This window comes from Meleagris gallopavo, chromosome 1, assembly GCF_000146605.3.
Source record: "Meleagris gallopavo isolate NT-WF06-2002-E0010 breed Aviagen turkey brand Nicholas breeding stock chromosome 1, Turkey_5.1, whole genome shotgun sequence".
NCBI lineage: Eukaryota > Metazoa > Chordata > Aves > Galliformes > Phasianidae > Meleagris > Meleagris gallopavo.
Window position 1 is genome coordinate 58,521,514 of NC_015011.2, and position 8,867 is coordinate 58,530,380.

At 36.8% G+C, this 8,867-nt stretch overlaps 1 long non-coding RNA gene across 1 annotated transcript; it reads right to left on the minus strand.

Moving 5' to 3' along the window:
* Window positions 1-558: 558 nt before the first annotated feature.
* On the minus strand, window positions 559-8,861 carry LOC116217005. Its single transcript, XR_004160844.1, has 3 exons — window positions 7,174-8,861; window positions 6,681-6,864; window positions 559-2,639 (listed from the first exon to the last, which is right to left on the minus strand). It is a non-coding gene; the product is annotated as an uncharacterized LOC116217005 (long non-coding RNA).
* Window positions 8,862-8,867: the final 6 nt, after the last annotated feature.

The following is an 8,867-nucleotide window of genomic DNA, read 5'->3' on the forward strand; positions in this document are numbered from 1 at the left end:
AAAATAAAAATAATAAAAAAAAAACAGTTACAAAATTCCCCTGGGCACCTTGGTTGTAGAACTGGGCCCTGAATGAGCAACTCTTTTTATCCATGCCTGCTAGGTGTGTGAGGAGACTGTACTCACCCATATATACATTGTTTATATTTAGGATGTCTGATGAATGTGTTTATTCACAACTATTAGTATAAAAGCTCCTTTAAAAGCAACAAATTGCTCTCTACTAGTAATGTGCATAATGACCTATTTCCATAAACATTTTTAGTATGAGAAATTTTAATGTGCAAAACCCTGCAGACATTTTATGGAAATTTAACTGTATTCTGCAGAAGTGCATCACAGTCATATTTTGTTCTTTAATATTTTGTTTTGAGAGGTGAATTACTTTCCTTCTGATATGTAGTATGAAAGAAGCAGCCTGGCACAGGAAAAAGGAAAATGAGTCTTAATGTGTTTCTGTCTTGCTAATGTATATTTGTTTGATTGATGTAAGGATTTTTTTTTTTTTTGGCAGAAAATATACATCCCCTACTTTGTTTTGTGGTTGTTATTTTTCTTTTTTGAATATTTATTTTAAAAGTGTGATGGACGTTTTATAAAAGTTCCTTAAATGCAGTCATAAGGGAAAAGAATAATAACAAAATGTCTTTATGGTCAAAAGGATGAATAGATCTTATTTTGTTGTATTGGAACTGTACCTGATTTCTATACCTACATGCAGGTTTAAGTATGTAAAATCGTATTCACAAAATATTCTGATGCTTTTTTAGAGGGACAGCTTCAAAAATTAGCCTGAGGAGTTTAAACTTGTCTTAGCTTTAAGCTTTTGTTTAAAAATCATCAATATTGTATAGAATCTTGACTGTATTTCTTAATTTAATGCACTAAATGCAACCTGAACAATAGCAGATCTATGTCAATTTACTTTAACTTTGAAGCAAATAAGGCCCTTCTTTCTGCCATGAAGAGCTTAAAGCTTGTAAACTATCAATAATTCCAATAAAAGTCTGTAAAAATAGCCTAACTAGTGTTAGGTGCCAATCACCTCAATTGTATGAGTAGTTCCACCAAAATTCTGTGGGAAAGTGAACAAGATTTTTGTCTGAATTAAGCTAATGGCACAAACAATTGAAGGTAGTAGTAATAAAAAATGTTTATAGATTTAACGTGGAAAAACATGTTCAGTCTTTCAACTCTGCTTTGAAGATACTGCAAGCAGTCTGTGTTAGGAAAACACTGCCCAAGGTTATAGCACAGACAGAGCATGCCCCTGAGTTCAATACTGCCTTTGAGGATAATTGTACAAATTTTGAAAAACAGCCTGGGTGATATTTTAAATCTGAATTTAAAAGATATTCACATGTAGCATATTTAACCCATCCTAATGTATGTAGAGAATACTTTCTGGCTTTACGAAATGCTCTACAGGTGTACAAGGGGAAAAAACCAAAAACATTATGTGAGGTGTCAAGGAAGTGAAAAAGATTAAAATATGAACATCTTTTGTGATATCTAGGAGAAAAGCAGGTCCCCATATTCTGATTTTGTCCCACAAATGCTGATGCACTTTGCAGTATCCACATGTTCTGTTTGAAAACTGATTAATATATCCCAACTGGAATGAAAATCTAAATTAAAGCCTACGTTGTTGAGGGGATTTGTGGAGTAAAAATATAGACATGGATCATCATCTTAGCTATGCAGTCATTTAATTTTTAGCATGCGTCATTGACTTCTGTGGTCTTTGACAGAGAAATGGCTATAAACTTGCTCAACAGCTTGACTGGATACAAGGGTGGACTCTGTGGAGGGCCAGATGCAGCACATCAGTGTTGCAGTCACAGAGATATAGTCACTTTAAGATTCTTTTTCATTTCCTTTTTCTTTTTCAAAGCATTGAATGTTTCTTAGTTGCTCCCACACACATGAGAACTGAGAGCACACAGGTGTACCAATACCTATACACAAGCCTTGTCTTATCTCACAGCAGTAAATGGCTAACTGTAATTAATTTCAGTGGGATCAGGAGTGGGATATACAAACTTTCCAAAGGCAACCTTCTCCCTTCTCTTAGTCATATTACATTATCTGATCTCTCCTGTCATTAATATCGCAGAATATTAATATGATAGTTGTAAAATCTTAAATGGGAATGAATGAAATCTGAAGTAGTGAATTAGTCAAATGAATTAATGACTATGATTTAGTGCTATTTTTGGTGTAGGAAATGTAAAGAATCAGTCAACATTTTCTCCTGTGAGGGCTGTATTGTATTGATTTCCTTTTCAAATGACCAAGCAATTAGCATAGTAGAAACCTAGGTACTCAGCACCTTCTCCATTAAACAGAACAAATGTCAAGTCCTATTAATATAGTCAGCTGTTCCACAGTGGTTGATCAGATACTATCTATCATTATACATTTATTGTCTTGTTGAAACTGTACTATGAGGTTTTCCTGACAATAACTTTGGATGATGCACCCTTATTTATTTTAATCCTCCTTTGTAGTTCAGGCACAAACAGTTCCATCTAATCCAAGCTGATAAGCCATTAATTGTGAGAATCCAGATTTTCAGTAGTTCATGCTGATATACAATAAGTCTTCTTTCCTCATCTCCTCTCCCAAGTGAAAAGAATCTGTATTTTTAATAATAATAAAAAGAGATAATCACTTAATGCAGAAATGTCCATTGCACCCGAACAGCAAATCCAGCTTAAGTGGAAATTTACACAAAGAATTATTTATAGGAATCAATCATAATTACATTTAATGCATACTGCAGCTGTTTATAATTGTGGTTTTCCCAAGGTTATTCTCCTCCTACTGTCCACCCCCACGCACATCAAAATTATTTCTGTGGAAATGCTTAGGAAGCATTGTAATTTTCCTGTAACTTGTTACAGTGGCAGCTGACTGTTGTGAGGCAGTCTAGGTTCTGATTAGTGAGTGCAATAAAAAGGATGATAAAATTATTTTTTGGGAGTAATGAAAGAGTTCTGAGAAGCTGGTTGGTAGTAACCATCAGGACAAATATTCTCCATGTCACTCTCTTTGCTATTTAAGATGAAAAACAAATCTGACTGGCAAATTAAAAACATATTTTTTGGTATTTACAAACTCAAGACACTGCAGTTCAAACTGAGAAGCCAGGCATAAAGTGGTATAAGAGAGACCTTCTCATGATCAATTAGAAATTCTTTCCCCAAAAAACTCATTGCTGTAGAATTTGTTGAAAATTACCTTTCATAGAGAAAATGAAGAGATCTAACTTGGAGTACTTCATAATTCCATTTTTTTCAATTTGAAAAAAAAAAAAGCAGCTTTGTTGGAAAGCAAAAGTATGGTGTACATATTTTCCACTGTGTTAAAGACCTTTGTGTCCAACCAGAAAGTCTGGATGGAAACACACTGGGCAGCAATTCAATGTAAGATATATGGCTACCCATAAGGGACTCTGGGTTGCTTTTCTTACAAAGTACGAGCCAGGAAAAGGTGTAAATTTAGAACAGGCTTTCTTTTCAGAATATGTTCCAGTGGCCTCTCAGTCATCAAGATTTAATTTCATTGTGAAGTGATAGATTTCCTTTAATGGTGGATAGCTCTATGATAATTCAGCAGAAAGTGTGACCTATGTTATATTATCTTATTCATTCCTATGCAATACACCCTGCAACTCTGGTGCTCTTATCTGAGTTCTGACAGTCTCAATCCACCCAAAAACTGAGGAGGGAAAATTATGAAGCTTGAAGTAAAAACCTCAAGGGCTGTAGAGACTCTGTATTCATACTAATGTATGTTTGGACTTATTATTACTATTATTACTTTAGCTCACCTTTACCAAGTGTATCTTTGATATGTGCTTTTAGGTGTTCAGTTAGGTACCTAACATAAGAAGGGATGCAATTCTGTGTTATGAACTTCTTTAAGTCATATGACGGAAAACCTCAGAGTGGAAATAGCATATAGTTGTATATGATTTTTCCTTAATTCTAATTTAAGTTTTGGGACGCTGTCGATGGAATCTGTAGCATCAGTTGCATAAAGTACTATCTATAATAATTTATCAAATTAATAATTAGATACAAAATCTGAGTCAAAAATTTGGTAATTAAAGATGGAGTACTCCTCCTGACAGTTAACGGAAATGTGACATAGGTTTGCCCCTTAGACTTCAAAAATACATTACCAGGACAGCTGTTTTGGAGAAGATAACCAAAGGTGTCCATCTCACTGAACAGGCTCATCTGTGACTGAGGCACAGAGGTGAGGGCTGTGGAGGCTCCACCTCTGTGACCAGGAATGTTGAACCCCTCACATATCAACAGCTGAGCTGCCTGTTTGCAATGCAGCTTTCTAAGGAAACTCAAAATCCTTGAAAATCCTTCAATTTCTGCTCAGACTTGAACCATAAAAATAGGTACAAGCCCATTCCAAATAAATCCGCTCTCTTGCTATTTGTGCTTTCATTTCTCCCCACGTACCTCCTAGTATGGAATTTAACTATAGCTGAGATACAGCATAAGTAAATAACCAACAGGGACCAATAATAATTGCAATGAACCTATAACTTTGATGCTCCAGTATTTAACATTCTGGATCAAACTCTGTCCAGCCTTACACTCTGCAGAACCCCCTGAGGGCAATAGGATTTCATAGGGTATAAATCAGGACAGAATGAGGTGACTGCAAAGTAGGTGAAACTGCTGATGTAATTTCCCTATCTTAAAGAGTCTGTAGCCAAAAAGTAGGGAAGTGAGGGCAAGAGGGAAGAAGGTCACAGTGAGATATTTAAAAATGAACTAGAAAATGTTTAGTCACCAGTTATTTGTAATAATTGGGACAGTTTGGCAAGGAAAAAAAAATTAAAAAAAAAAAGACCTTAACTATATAGCTTTATGAAACATATCTAACTAAAAAGGTATTTGAATATTCTTTAACTAATGCTACACCCCAATTAAAAATAAAAAAAAAAATGGTTTGTCCAGAGTGTATTTAGATAGCTTTTTTTGGTGCTTTATTTCTCAGCATCTATGATTGACCATTTTCAGAACACTGAAACAATTTATATTTGACTCTAGTAAAACAAACTATTTTTATGATTACAGGCAAGAGGCTTTGGAAATCTGCACATTACATGAACATTAGTGTTTGAAACAGAAGTGTGATTCCATGCAACAACTGCTTTTTATACAGAGGTGTAAATTGAAATCCCATTTGGTCCAAGATAATTTTCAAGACTAAACTCATAGATGTATATAAAATATACATATATATTATACGTATTTTATATAAATACATATATATAAGGGTTTATTCTACTTCATGAGACTATTTATTTAGGGTATGAAATGTCCACATCGATATCTACATTTATTATTTTTTAAATAAAAAAAGAAGTGGCTATAAATGTCTTCATTCTCAGTTTTTTTTGTTGTTGTTGTTGTTTTTAAAGAAAATTTTAACCAGGTGGAAGCTTTTCCTTTAAGAGAAAATAATAATAAATATTATTTCAGTAGAAAAATAACTTTCAATAGAAATATGGAAAAAATAGAAAAAAATTGCTGTAGCATTTGCAACATGCTGTAGGGAATCTGCTTTAACAGAAGACTGGACTTGATGATCTCTGGAGGTCCCTTCTAACCACTGCAATTCTGTGATTCTGCAATTTCCTATTAATTTAAAAAGTGGTATGATGCACAGAGTCCTGAAATAAAAGACCAGATGTATTGGCCTCTAACAGAATTGGAGCAATGCAGAAACTTGAATGCAGAATATGTCATTGTTACAACATCCACAGAACAGAGTTTTTGTCAGAGATTATTTTCCCTTCCGAAGTACGCTACTGCCTCTTCAGCTCAAGAATCTTTCCCAAAGGAAGTAATCCATTATATTTTCTATGGCCTATTAGTATAAAAGTACATCTTGCAAATAAACCTGCGACTTGTATTTTCTCTTGTGAATGATACTCTACAACTGTTCTTATTCTACCAGCTTTCCTGAATTCAAGATTTTGCTTCCTTAGTTTTTCCTTAGATAACTTGCATATTCCTTGGACCTTCAAACTGAACTGTGTACCTCTTTCATTCCCACTGTTGAAAGAAAGCACCTTTGCATTTACTCAGTGCTTCAGGCAGAACAGTTCTTGAGTTGCAGAGAAGTGCTGGGAGGCAGCAGAAGATGGTACTTTTGCTGTGTGCTGAAACATGCACCCGTACTGTTAGCGTGCCACTCTGGTTCTAGAACTCGTTGCTTTTGGGAAGAATGTGAGGTAGGTCCTGTGCATCAGCCAGAGCTGGGCTGAGCTCTTCTCCCCTCTCTTCCCTGCTGTGCTACACAGAGGTCTGGATCTGCAGATAATTCTACTAGTTTGTGAAAGTCTCAACGGCACTGCCTTGCTCCTCAGACCAGCAGTGAGGAGCTCCAGTGGATCCTGGTTAGCAGTGACTGCATTGTGCTTGTACCATTATACATAGCTCAAATGATGTCAGGAATAACTTTTGTTTTATATAAGCCCTTTTTTAGTACTGGTTGCTTAGCCCATTTCCAGGGAAACTAGAGGAAATAAATAGTGACAGTATTACATATAACCACATCAACACATAGGGCCTTTCACACTGCCCTTTAGTTTTCAAACCAGTAAACTGTGAACAATACAGGACCAATATCTTGCAGCTTACTTCCTTTCTGAGCTCTCCTCCTCCCATGCTAAAAGCTGCCAGGTCTAGCTGCAGGGTCTCCCCAGCCTGAAAGCAGTGGCTGTCTTGCAGGACTGTAATTCTCTCCTAGGAAATTTTCCCATTACAGATGTCTTTATATCCTGGGCTCAAATCAGATCTCAGGCTGTCATTTGGACACCTATTTCTACAAAACATTTAAAGGTACGTGCAATGATTTAAAAATAAATATATAAAACTCAAGATTTTCAAAGATGCAGTCACTACAACTATGTAAGCACAGACAGGCAAGGCAGCTATAGATTAATGAATTCATGTACCATTAGCTGTTCCACACGGGGTAATCAACATGAGGTAAATTGCACAAGTTCTTAAGCAGGTTTTACAACCCACGCTGAAATTCCTGCTGTTGAGTCTAGTATGAAAACCAGGCAGAAATAGCTGTGCTTCAGTAAAGTGTTGGAAGAACAAGAATTGATGTATATAAAGGGCTCACCGTGGTCTCTTCTTGCTTCCTTGAGGAACTTTGCTTTTGCAGGATATCCTCTAGGAAGAAGAAAGAAATATACACACCAAAACCAAATTAATTTAAAAAATTAATCCATGCCATGTACACACAATTCCACTTGAAACAAAAATAAAAAAGCTAAATTGTCTCTGACACTGCATATGAGGTTAAAGAGTAAAAAAAACATTCTTCGTGGATTTAAAAGAAAAAAAAAATTGTAAATGATCCCATTTGTTTTTCTAAGCATTTTAAAGCAATTTTATTACAAGAGACTTTACTATTTTTCTCATGTACAAACTGAGGCAAAAATACAGCTACATCCTTCATCGTTCACAATAATTAGGCAAGGAGTCCACTATCATAACCAAGAAGAAAGTTTAGGACAGGACTGTGATAAATTTCAATTTTCTCTTAGACACTTTCTTCGCAACGCTTAATGGAGCAGGTACCTCAGCCCTTCAAACCAAAAACTTTGATAACTGGGTAAGAATATGCAACATTTTGAAACGAAGTTTAGGATTCAGAACACTCATCCAGCCATCCAGCAGAGCTCAGAGGGTTGTGATCAGTGGTGCAGAGTCTAGTTGGAGTTCTGTAACCAGAGGTGTTCCCCAGAGTCGGTACTGTGTCCTGTGTTCAACATCCTCATCAATGACCTGGATGAAGGGATAGAAGGCAAGTTTGCTGATGATACATAGCTGAGAGGAGTGACTGACATACCAGAAGACTGTGCCGCCATTTAACAAGACCAGGACAGATTGGAGAGTTGGGTAGTGAGAAACCTGATCAAGTTCAACAAGAGCAAATGTAGAGTCTTGCACCTGGGGAGGAATAGCCTCATGCATCAGTACAAGTTAGGGGCTGACCTGCTGGAGAGGAGCTTTGTAGAGAAGGACTTGAGTGTTCTGGTGGATAACAGGATGACCATGATTCAGCAGTGAGCCCTTCTGGCCCAGAAGGCCAACGGTATCCTGGGGAGCATTAAAAAGAGCATGGCCAGAAGGTTGAGGGAGGTGATCTTCCTCCTTTACTCTGCCCTGGTGAGGCTGTATGTGGAATAGTGTGTAAGATTCTGGGCTCTTCAGTTCAAAAAAGATGGGGATCTTCTAAAAGAGTCCAGCAGAGGGCCACAAAGTGATTAGAGGCCTGCAGTATCTCCGGTATGAGGAAAGGCTAAGAGATCTGGGTCTGTTCAGCCCAAAGACTGAAAGAGGGTATCATCACTGTTGATAAATATCTGAAGTACAGGAGTTAAATGGATGGGGCCATGCTCTTCTCAGTGGGGAGCAGCAACAGGACTAAGGACAATGGGCAAGAATTGAACAATGAGAAGTTCCATACAAACATGCAAAAGAACTTCCTTACCGTGAGTGACAGAGTAGTGGAACAGGCTGCCCACAGAGGCGGAGTCTCCTCTGGAGATATTCTAGACCTACCTAGATGCTTTCCTGTTCAATCTATTCCAGGGAACCTGCTTTAGCAGAGGGATTGGACTTGATGTTCTCAGAGGTCCTTTCCAACCCCTATGATTCTATGATTCTACAACTTTATGAAAGACCTGTTTCCAGTCTCATTTGTCAAAGGTTTCAATGCACATCCATGTGTGTCAGATTTACTTAATCAGCTATTTACTTTAGGCAGACTGAAGGAGATAGGGGAAGAAGAAAACGGAAAAAAAAAAT